General features: G+C 39.1%; 1 non-coding gene across 1 annotated transcript; it reads right to left on the bottom strand.

Moving 5' to 3' along the window:
- Positions 1-10,441: 10,441 nt before the first annotated feature.
- Positions 10,442-10,548, bottom strand: LOC131411068 (U6 spliceosomal RNA). Its single transcript, XR_009221466.1, has one exon. It is a non-coding gene; the product is annotated as a U6 spliceosomal RNA (small nuclear RNA).
- Positions 10,549-11,875: the final 1,327 nt, after the last annotated feature.

The following is an 11,875-nucleotide window of genomic DNA, read 5'->3' as shown; positions in this document are numbered from 1 at the left end:
TGGGAATAAAAAGAGGAATTATTCGGGGCCAGCCCCATGGCCTAGCAGTTAAGTTTGGCAGGTTCAGTTCCTGGGCGCAGACTTACACCACTTGTCAGCAGCCATGTTGTGGCGGTGACCCACATACAAAATAGAGGAAGATTGGCATAGATGTTAGCTCAGGGCAAATCTTCCTCAAGCAAAAAGAGGAAAATTGACAACAGATGTTAGCTCAGGGTGAATCTTGCTCAGCAAAAAAAAAAAAGGAAAAAGAGGAATTATTCAGGTAATAGATGAACAATTCTAGGTGTGAGAATGAAAAATGTCTCCAGACATTGCTAAATGTCCCCAGGGAGTCAGGAAAGCATATCACTCCCAGTCGAGAACCACTGATTTCATCCAATTGCTAGTGAGAATAATGGGGCCAACATTGTCAGTTGAGACCAGGGGTTTTCAAACTTCAGCATTATCTGAATCACCTAAAGGGCTTGTTAAAACACGGGTTACAGGTTCTGCCTCAGATTTTCTGGGTCCCAGATGGTGCTAATGCAGCTGGTCTATGCACCACAGTTTGAGAAACACTGTTTAGTCCATCCAGGGTTTAAACCAATCAGTTTTTACTCCCTGGGCTGGAGAAAGGGCTTCCCAACTTGAAAGCATGCGGATTCAAGGTGGAGGGTAGTTCTCTGCATATAATTTGTGTCCTGTTAGAAAATAAACAGGAGGAGTGAGTGTTATTAGGTAAGTAATCAACAGGTTCTGCTACAGTTCACATTCATTGGGCTAGTCTAGTCAATGCACCTTCAAGACCAATGGTAAACTAGAGCATGAGAGGAAGATATTGGAGATCAGAGCAATAATGTTGATTGTGTGAAGCAGGACACTACCAGGAAACCCTGCTGCAGAGCTCTGTGAGGGTGGGAGTGGAGAACGAAGTTTAGGGCTAAGACCTCAGTTGCTCTTTCTCTCTGCCTCTGGCCCTGCACCCCACTCCTGTACATCAACATCCTTCAGTCTTAGGCTTTTCCCACCTTTTAGCCAGCCACAAGTAAGAAAGGAGTTCGAGTCAGAGAGATCTGTGAGCTGGCTAAGGATGACCACAGTCCATTATCTCACACAGCTGTGTAGAACAAAGGACGTGGGAGAGGGAGGGGTGAAGAATGAAGGACCGGAACACAGCTACCATCTAACACACGGTCAGCCTTGCCAATTACAGAATGTTGTCCAACACAAGTCCTGGAGTTTTGATCAACCAGATTACTCTTCCTACACCTCCTTTTGTGGGTGAGAGGGGAGCAGGGGGATCATAGCGATGGTTAGAAAGGAAGTATGCAGAATGGATTTAGCATACAGAGGAGGAAAACATTCCCTTCCCCTAGAACGAAGTTTTATTCCTTGTTATAGAAGGGCTCTGCCACCAGGATCACCTCTCTATATTTCTAAGCCAGACCTCACTTTCCTTTATGGCTCAATTTAAATTCCACCTGCTTTATGTTTATCTCCTCCTAACCCCATTCAAATATCATTTTACTCTTTCCTAACTCCATTGTATATTTAATTCTGTGCTGTTTTTCATGTTTCATCATTTCTTTTTTTAGGTGGAAAGTCTGATTTCTCCAACAAAACTATAAGTAAGTTCCTCCAGGAGTACAATGGGGTTATTTTTCTATTTGTTTCCTTCATTCCAGGCCAATGTACTATCTTTAAGCTCCACACCCATCCCTGCAGTGAAAGAGGCACAGAATAAAACTCATGGGAATCAAGGGCAAAGCTTTGCAGCAACTATCCCTTAAGTCCTTCATTCCCTCACTTACCTGTGTGATCCTGGGCAATTTACTCCACCTCTCTGCATTAGTATTCTCTTTTGTTGGAAAGAGGATAACAATTGTTTTCAGAATCAGGTATAATGTATGCAAAAGGTCTGGTACCAAGTCTTCCAAAAAGTAAGACAAAATAAATGAAATTATTATTATCATTATTACAAGATCAACATATGGATACACCCTTTGTTTTCAAGCTGGCTCCCCACTGACGCAAGCCAGTGTATACTTCACTTCTTATCCTTACTCTCCTCACTCTCAGACATCCACCTCACAGCTCATTATTTCTACTATAAATCTGCCCCATCCTTCATACACATCTCTGTCTTTTTCTTGGCTATTTCTAATACGGATTTCCTCTTTATTCTGCAAATGGATTCCTATGTGGGCCTTCTCTGATATCATGCCCCCCAGTTGGGTTCAGTCCATCACACCACCACTAGGACCCTTCTCTCTGAAAATCCCTGAGGGCAGTGATCACAATAAAATCAGCCCACCTTGCAAATGGGACCTCGAGTCCCTAAGTACTCTTAAGTTACTTCTGACATCACAATAAAACTTTTCTTCCAACTCTTAACTTGGTTAAGGAAATTGAAGCTCAGGCAGTAAGGTAGAAATATGTGAGCTGAGGCACTGGGTTTACCTTCTGGAAGGTCAACTCCTTCTCAAACATATACCTCTTTTAATTTCTTCATCTTCCATTATTCTCGTATTCTCTACCAAAAACTGTGGTTAGAATGCCTTTTGACTCAGCAGGTAGGCCACTATTTTTGTCCGTGGCTAATTTCTGTCATTAAGCTTGGGTTTCCGTTGGTGGGTTCTTAACTAGGTCTTGCATCACATGTGGTGGATCAATCCATGTGGTTTCACAGGAAGTGAGAAGTCTGCAGCACAGCTAAACATGAAGTTGGCAAACCTGCTCCTGTTCTGTGGCCAGAAATAAGGAAATGTATACATTTCCAACCTTTACAAATATCTCAGCCTTCTAACTTATCTAGATGGTATTTCTATATCTGAAATATTCAGAACTCTGAGAACCTAGAATTTAGCTCAAACATAAATCTCTGAAGATTTAAAGAGGATCCCAATGTTTCCATACACTTTGCCCATGGATTTTGATTACAGGAGAGTTCTTCAGGCCTTAGCTCATATAATCCATTTACTCTTTCTGAGATACTGTTCTAATAAACTTGAGTATCTGGCATCCCAGTCCATGCCCAGTTAGAAACAGCAAATTAGAGGAGATAATGATCTTCTTAGAAGTTTGTCCTCTACCAGCAAGAAAAGACAACTGACAGGAAAGTAAGACAACAGAATAACTGTAAAAATAAGATACCAGAATGCAAAATTCATAGCGGTGACAGGGATTATACTCAAAAGCTTTTCCACTCCCACTGTCATTCTCATCAACCCTCATTTTTGTTCTCTTGGATGATTACAACCACCTCCTACTGATTATACTGCCTGAGTCTTCCTTGGTGCTAGCTGATTCTTGGAAGTGTTATTAGAGTTATCTTCTTGTGAAAGAAGTCATAAGCTCTACTTACTTTAACGCCTCTGTTGCACTACTTTTTCCTTCAGGACACTGTTTTAAAATGTACCTGAAATTTGGTTTTTATTTCAGGTATGGTGAGGCCAACAGATCAGGAAATGACTTCCATTGAAACATTGGTTTGTTACTTGCAGTTCCTAAGAGGAGGGGTCATGCCACACCACGCAGGGCCACATGGGAAGCATCAGCATTGGTTAGGAGGCAGAAGGGACAAGAGGAAAACACGAGCAAGAGACTTTATTGTGGTTTTCATGAAGGAACAGGTGCGGTAGGGTCAGCAGCTGAGCAGGTTTAGAATTAGATAGTTTGAATAATTTCAGCAGGCTATGGGATATAGGGTCGTCCCTAGTTGTCTGGTAGCTGGCCCTGGAGTGTTTCAGACAAAGGATATAGTGTCCTGGACTGCGGGAGTCTGATGAAAGGACATAGGTGGGAGTATGAACTTGAAATTGGTTGATTGCATATCAAACGCATGCTCACAGGCAAGTAGCTTACTATCTCTAGGAATTAGCTATCCCTAGGAGGGGCAGTCTCTCCTGGGTCAGCAAGGCCCCAAGATGTCAAAGCATCATAAAATACAGAAAATAAAAAATGTGATTAGTGCAGACACAATGCTTCTTCATTAGGATCTGAGGCCATTTACACTCTGCCTCTGCATGTGTCTCCTAGCCTCGTCTCCAGCCACTCTACAGAACTCTCTGGGTTCCAGCCACATAGCTCTCCTCCACCTGCTGCAAGCCATCCATGGTCTTCCCACTCCTGTGGTTTTTCACATTTTGTTCTGTGTGTTGGAAATTCTTTCCCTCACATTCTTCACCTAGCAGACTCATCTGGAGCCTTCAGAAAACCTGCTCAAATTCCCTGAGTTCCTTTGGTACATGTACATATTCTTTCCTGTCATCTTCAATTCAATTTGGTTTATATTTCAATTGTATATAGCGCTTAATAAGTTGTACATCATTTATCTGGTAACATGTGTGTCTCCACCACCGAAATAGGAGCCCTATACGTAGGGACTGTCTTACATGCCCTTGTCCCCTCGTTGACTAGCATGCGTATTAGACATCAAAGGCATGCACTAATATTGGCTGAATGCAGGGCAGCCTTGAGCCCTTTCATCTAGAGGCAAGCAGCCAGACAAACTTAAATAGCTTCCAAAGGTATTATCCTGTTAAGCTAAAGCTGCGTGGCTTTACAGTAGGACTTAGAAGCAAGTTGCCTGATCAAAATAGGTTTTATTAGTAAAGCCAAAAATCACTTTTAATCTCAAGAGTTTGATTGGTTTGAATTTTGGAAAGCTGATTTTTTAGAATGAAGCTCTAGTTTCTCCCCCATCTGGTAGTTCAACTAAAATGTATGTGCCTAGCTTAAAGAGAAGAGGCAGAGAGGTTTGCTTTAAGTATATGTTGAAGCTTTTGGAACCAAAAGTCTGCTTGATTTAAATTATGAGGTGGGAGAAGGTTAGCTTTTTGTTGGATGAAGAATTCTAGGGATCACCCTGCAGAAGAGAGAGGGAGATTTGGAATGGCAGCAGGCTTTCCCATCACCACTGAAATCATACCATGTGGAGAGAGTCAAATTTTGCCTTTGAATTACTGAGCATAAAGTAACCAACTGTCAGTTTAATCCTCCTTAGCTCCTCCTGAGATCTGTTGATGGAATGTGGATGACACATGAGGTTGTCAGGAAGGCATTATACCATTCTTGTGTTTGCTCAAATGGGGTCCACTCTTCAGCCTGGTTTATATGAGATTCTCCACAATGCAGTTTACAAACCCCTCTTCACCCTAAGAAACAAATGCTGCCCCTGCAGGACCAGAGTGCTCATTTCTGTAAAAGTGTCAAGGAACTTTACACACACACATATGTACAAATACATATGTATGTGTGCATGCATGCATGTATTATGTATGGATTATATAGCTATATATAGACACATATGAGAGAGAGAAAGAGAGAAAGATAGAGAAAGGGGAGATATAAGGATATTTCTTCTTTACGTTTTAAATCTTAAAAAAAGTGACAAATGTTTGAAATAGAGTGTTAAAAGAAACTTTAAAACATTCAAAGTGATGGAGTCTGTAGAGTTTGTCTTTCTTTTTTTTTTTTTTTTGTTTTTTTTTTTGTTTTGTTTTTTTTTTTTTATAATTGTGCCTATAACTTTTTTTTTTTTTTTTTTTTTATTGATATTTTAATGGTTTCTAACATTGTGAGATTTTGGGTTGTACATTTTTGTTTGTCCTTCACCCCATATATGACTCCCTTCACCCCTTGTGCCCACCCCCCACCCCCACTTCCCGGGTAACCACAGTCCAGTTTTCTCTGTCCATGTGTTGGTTTATATTCCACATATGAGTGAGATCATACAGTGTTTGTCTTTCTCTTTCTGGCTTATTTCACTTAACATAATACGCTCCAGGCCCATCCATGTTGTTGCAAATGGGACGATTTTGTCTTTTTTTATGGCTGAGTAGTATTCCATTGTATATATATACCACATTTTCTTAATCCAGTCGTCAGTCGAGGGACACTTAGGTTGCTTCCACTTCTTGGCTATGGTGAATAATGCTGCAATGAACATAGGGGTGCATAAGCCTCTTTGGATTGTTGATTTCAGGTGCGTTGGATAGATTCCCAGTAGTGGGATGGCTGGATCATAGGGCATCTCTATTTTTAATTCTTTGAGGAATCTCCATACCGTTTTCCATAGAGGCTGCACCAATTTGCATTCCCACCAGCTGTGTATGAGGGTTCCTGTTTCTCCACATCCTCTCCAACATTTGTTGTTTTTTGTCTTGGTGATTATAGCCATTCTAACGGGCGTGAGGTGGTATCTTAGTGTTGTTTTGATTTGCATTTCCCTGATGATTAGTGATGTTGAGCATCTTTTCATGTGCCTATTGGCCATCTGTATATCTTCCTTGGAGAAGTGTCTGTTCATTTCCTCTGCCCATTTTTTGATCGGGTTGTTTGTTTTTTTGTTGTTCAATTGTGTGAGTTCTTTATATATTATGGAGATCAACCCCTTGTCAGATGTATGTTTTGCAAATATTCTCTCCCAGCTGGTTGGTTGTTTGTTCATCTTGATTCTGATTTCATTTGTCTTATAAAAGCTCTTTAGTCTGATAAAGTCCCACTTGTTTATTTTTTCTTTAGTTTCCCTAGTCTGGGTAGGCATGTCATCCGAAAAGATTCCTTTAAACCCAATGTCAAATAGTGTGTTGCCTATATTTTCTTCTATGAGTTTTATAGTTTCAGGTCTCACCTTCAGGTCTTTGATCCATTTTGAGTTAATTTTTGTGTATGGCGATAGCACATGGTCCACTTTCATTCTTTTGCATGTGGATGTCCAGTTTTCCCAACACCATTTATTGAAGAGACTTTCCTTTCTCCATTGCATGTCCTTAGCACCTTTGTCGAAAATTAGCTGTCCGTATATGTGTGGTTTTATTTCTGGGCTTTCAATTCTGTTCCATTGATCTGTGTGTCTGTTTTTGTACCAGTACCATGCTGTTTTGATTACTATTGCTTTGTAGTATGTTTTGAAGTCAGGAATTGTGATGCCTCCTGCTTTGTTCTTTTTCTTTAGGATTTCTTTAGCTATTCGGGGTCTTTTGTTGCCCCATATAAATTTTAGTATTCTTTTTTCTATTTCTGTGAAGAATGTCATTGGGATTCTGATTGGGATTGCATTGAATCTGTAGATTGCTTTAGGTAATATAGACATTTTAACTATGTTTATTCTTCCAATCCACGTGCATGGGATTTCTTTCCATTTATTTATGTCATCGTAGATTTCCCTCAATAATGTCTTGTAGTTCTCATTGTATAGGTCCTTCACCTCCTTGGTAAGATTTATTCCTAGGTATTTTATTCTTTTTGATGCAATTGTAAATGGTATTATCTTTTTGAGCTCTCTTTCTGTTAGTTCATTATTAGCATATAGAAATGCAACTGATTTTTGTAGATTGATTTTGTACCCTGCAACTTTGCTGTAGTTGTTGATTGTTTCTAACAGTTTTCCAACAGATTCTTTAGGGTTTTCTATATATACAATCATGTCATCTGCAAATAGTGAGAGTTTCACTTCTTCGTTACCTATTTGGATTCCTTTTATTCCTTTTTCTTGCCTAATTGCTCTGGCCAAAACCTCCAGTACTATGTTGAACAGGAGTGGTGAGAGTGGGCAGCCCTACCTCGTTCCTGTTCTCAGAGGAATGGCTTTCAGTCTTTCCCCGTTGAGTATGATGTTAGCTGTGGGTTTGTCATATATGGCCTTTATTATGTTGAGGTACTTTCCTTCTATTCCCAATTTATTGAGAGTTTTTATCATAAATGGATGTTGTATCTTGTCAAATGCCTTCTCTGCGTCTATTGAGATGATCATGTGGTTTTTATTCTTTGTTTTGTTGATGTGATGTATCACGTTGATTGATTTGCGGATGTTGAACCATCCCTGCGTCTCTGGTATAAATCCCACTTGATCATGGTGTATGATCTTTTTAATATATTGTTGTATTCGGTTTGCCAATATTTTGTTGAGGATTTTTGCATCAATGTTCATCAGCGATATTGGCCTGTAATTTTCTTTCTTTGTATTGTCTTTGTCTGGTTTCGGTATCAGGGTGATGTTGGCCTCGTAAAATGATTCAGGAAGTGTTCCATCTTCCTCTATTTTTTGGAATAGTTTGAGGAGGATGGGTATTAAATCTTCTTTGAATGTTTGGTAAAATTCACTGGAGAAGCCATCTGGTCCTGGACTTTTATTTTTTGGGAGGTTTTTGATTACTATTTCAATCTCTTTACTTGTGATTGGTCTATTCAGATTCTCCATTTCTTCTTGGTTCAATTTTGGGAGGTTGTATAAGTCTAAGAATTTATCCATTTCTTCTAGATTGTCCAATTTGTTGGCATATAATTTCTCATAGTATTCTCTTATAATCCTCTGTATTTCCATGGTATCCGTTGTAATTTCTCCTCTTTCATTTCTAATTTTATTTACTTGAGCCTTTTCTCTTTTTTTCTTAGTTAGCCTGGCTAAGGGTTTGTCTATTTTGTTTATCTTCTCGAAGAACCAACTCTTTGTTTCATTAATCCTTTCTACTGTTTTTTTGGTCTCAATATCATTTATTTCTGCTCTGATTTTTATTATTTCTCTCCTTCTGCTGGCTTTGGGCTTTGTTTGTTCTTCTTTTTCTAGTTCTGTTAGGTGTAATTTAAGGTTGCCTATTAGGGCTTTTTCTTGTTTGTTAAGGTGGGCTTGTATCGCTATGAGTTTCCCTCTCAGGACCGCTTTTGCTGCGTCCCATATGGTTTGATATGGCATGTTATCATTTTCGTTTGTTTCAAGATAGTTTTTGATTTCTCCTTTAATTTCATCAATGATCCATTGGTTGTTCAGTAGCATGTTGTTTAATCTCCACATTTTTGTCACTTTCCCAGTTTTTTTTTCCTGGTTCATTTCCAGTTTCATAGCCTTATGGTCTGAAAAGATGCTTGTTATGATTTCAATCCTCTTATATTTATTGAGGCTTGCTTTGTTTCCCAACATATGGTCTATCCTAGAGAATGTTCCATGCGCGCTTGAGAAGAATGTGTAGTCAGCTGTTTTTGGGTGGAGTGCTCTGTATATGTCTACTAGGTCCATCTCGTCCAGTTTTTCATTTAAGTCTAATATTTCTTTATTAACTTTTTGTCTGGATGATCTATCCATTGCTGTAAGTGGGGTGTTAAGATCCCCTACTATTATTGTGTTGTTGTTGATTTCTCCTTTTAGGTTTGTTAATAGTTGTTTTATGTACATTGGTGCTCCTATGTTGGGTGCATATATATTTATAAGTGATATGTCTTCTTGATGGAGTGTCCCTTTTATCATTATATATTTCCCTTCTTTGTCTTTCTTAACCTGTTTTATCTTGAAGTCTACTTTGTCTGATATGAGTATGGCAACACCTGCTTTCTTTTGTTTGCCATTAGCTTGGAGTATTGTCTTCCATCCTTTCACTCTGAGCCTGTGCTTGTCTTTAGTGCTAAGATGTGTTTCCTGAAGGCAGCATATTGTTGGGTCTTGCTTTTTAATCCATCCTGCCACTCTGTATCTTTTGATTGGAGAGTTCAATCCATTTACATTTAGGGTAATTATTGAAATATGAGGGTTGAATGTTGCTGTTTTGTCACTTATTTTCTGGTTCTTTTGCATTTCCTTTGTTTCTTGTCCCATTTGTTTTGGACTGCCAATTCAGTTTGGTTGTTCTGTCTTATGATTCTTCTAGTTTTCTCTTTGTTTATCATATGTGGTTTTAATTTGATTATTTGTTTAGTGGTTACCTTGAGGTTTGGGCGAAAAATCTTCTGTATGAGATAGTCCATTATCTGATAGCCTCCTATTTCCTTATACTAAGTCAATTCAGTCACTTTCCTCTTCCCCTTCTAAGTTGCTCTTGTTATACCTTATTCTATCTTGTGTTGTGGCTGTGTGTTTACAGTGATGAGGTTAAATTTATTTTTGGTGAATTTCTTCCTTTGATCTTTGAGTTTAGTATTTAAGTGGTTGCTAACCTATTCCGGTAAAGATCTACTATTTCTCTGATTTTGTCTACCTACTTTTCTCCTTACTCCAAGCTTTGTGTTCCCTTTCTCTTCTTGTTTTCAGGCCTGAGGGCCTTCTTGAGTATTTCTTGTAGTGGCGGTCTCGTGGCCATGAACTCCCTTAGCTTTTGTTTATCTGGGAGAGTTACTATTTCTCCATCATATTTGAAGGATATTTTTGCTGGATAGAGTATTCTTGGCTGAAAGTTTTTGTCTTTTAGTATTTTGAATATATCATTCCAGTCTCTTCTAGCCTGAAAAGTTTCTGTTGAGAAATCCGCTGAGAGCCTGATGGGAGTTCCTTTGTACGTTATTTTTTGTTTTTGTCTAGCTGCCCTTAATATTGTTTCTTTGTCGTTGACCCTGGCTAGCCTTACCACTAGGTGTCGTGGTGAAGGCCTTTGTCTGTTAATATATATAGGAGTCCTGTTGGCTTCGCTTACTGATATTTCCTGCTCCTTCCCCAGATTTGGGAAATTTTCAGCTATTATTTCCTTGAATAAAAAATATGGAACGCTTCACGAATTTGCGTGTCATCCTTGCGCAGGGGCCATGCTAATCTACTCTGTATCGTTCCAATTTTAGTATATGTGCTGCCGAAGCGAGCACGAGTTTGTCTTTCTTGATGAGATTCTTATAGGTCAAGTGAGAACAACCACGTGGGGATGGAGAACATTCTATTGGCAAGAAAGCACTTAATGCAAAAAGACCCTCACTGTACGTTGTGAAGCTCACTCTGGAAATTGCGGCGTTTGACAGCTCACTTCCAGCTTCCTCCAAGGCCACACTATCTCCAGCCCATGAGAGTCCTACTTGGTCTGACACTACACTGAGTCAAGAGCAAATGCCAGTTATTTTATGGCCGCTCTTCCCTAAAGTGCTTCTAAGCACTAGTGATTTGTGAGAACAAAAGGAGATAATTAAGTGCTGGAATAGATTTGATTTATTAAGCATGGGATTATTTCTGACATTTATAGTGTGACTCAAAGAGAGTCCAGAGCTGGAAAATATGTACTCATTACTTTGCATGATGTTTATATAAGAGAGGGAGACATTACCTGGGACAAATGTGACAAACTGGAAGTTGGTCTCCAGTCCTCCTTTCCCTGGGAGTTCTTGTCAGCTCCATCGCACTTCATCATGAGCTCTGCACAAGAGCCAAGGTCCCTATTTGCTTTCTCCACACAGACCAAATCAAGACATTATTCTCACTTTTATTTGAAAAGAATTTAAAATTTAAAGAAAAATTGCAAAAATAAAAACAGTATGAATACTTGTAAACCATTTACCCAGGCTGACCTACTGTTAACATTTTACCTCACTTGCTTTACCATCTGCTTAATCTATCTGCTCGTCTATCAACTATCTATCTATCTATCTATCTATCTATCTATCTATCTACCTAATTTGAGTGTAAGTTAAATACACTGACCCTTTCCCTCTAAATACTTCAGTGTGCATTTCCTAAAAATAGGGATATGTTCTTATGCAACCACAGCACAATTATCCACTTCAGTACATTTAACATTGGTGCTGTACTTTTATCTAACCTACTATTCTGATCTAGTTTTATCAGTTGACTCAATAATGCCCTTCATAGCATTATTCCCCCCTGGTTCAGCATTCAATTTAGGCTCAGTCACTCCATTTAGTTGTCATATCTCTTTGCCCTCCTTCAATCTAGAATGATTCCATAGCCTTTCTTTGACTTTTATGACATTGTCATTTGTGAAGAATACAATCTCCCCTTTTTGATTAGATACAATGTTTCTCATTCAGTGTTTCTTTAATGTTTCTTCGTGATCAGATTAAGGTTATGCGTTCTTGGAATACTGCATAGTTGATGTGGTGTTCCTCTCAGGGTATCGCACCTGTATGTCCATCTTTTCTTCATAGATGATGTTAATTTTGATCACTCCATCAAGAAGTTTACCAA

Source organism: Diceros bicornis, chromosome 10, assembly GCF_020826845.1.
Source record: "Diceros bicornis minor isolate mBicDic1 chromosome 10, mDicBic1.mat.cur, whole genome shotgun sequence".
In the NCBI taxonomy this organism is placed as follows: domain Eukaryota; kingdom Metazoa; phylum Chordata; class Mammalia; order Perissodactyla; family Rhinocerotidae; genus Diceros; species Diceros bicornis.
The sequence above is the reverse complement of the archived record's forward strand: the minus strand, read 5'-3'. Positions and strand labels throughout refer to the sequence as shown.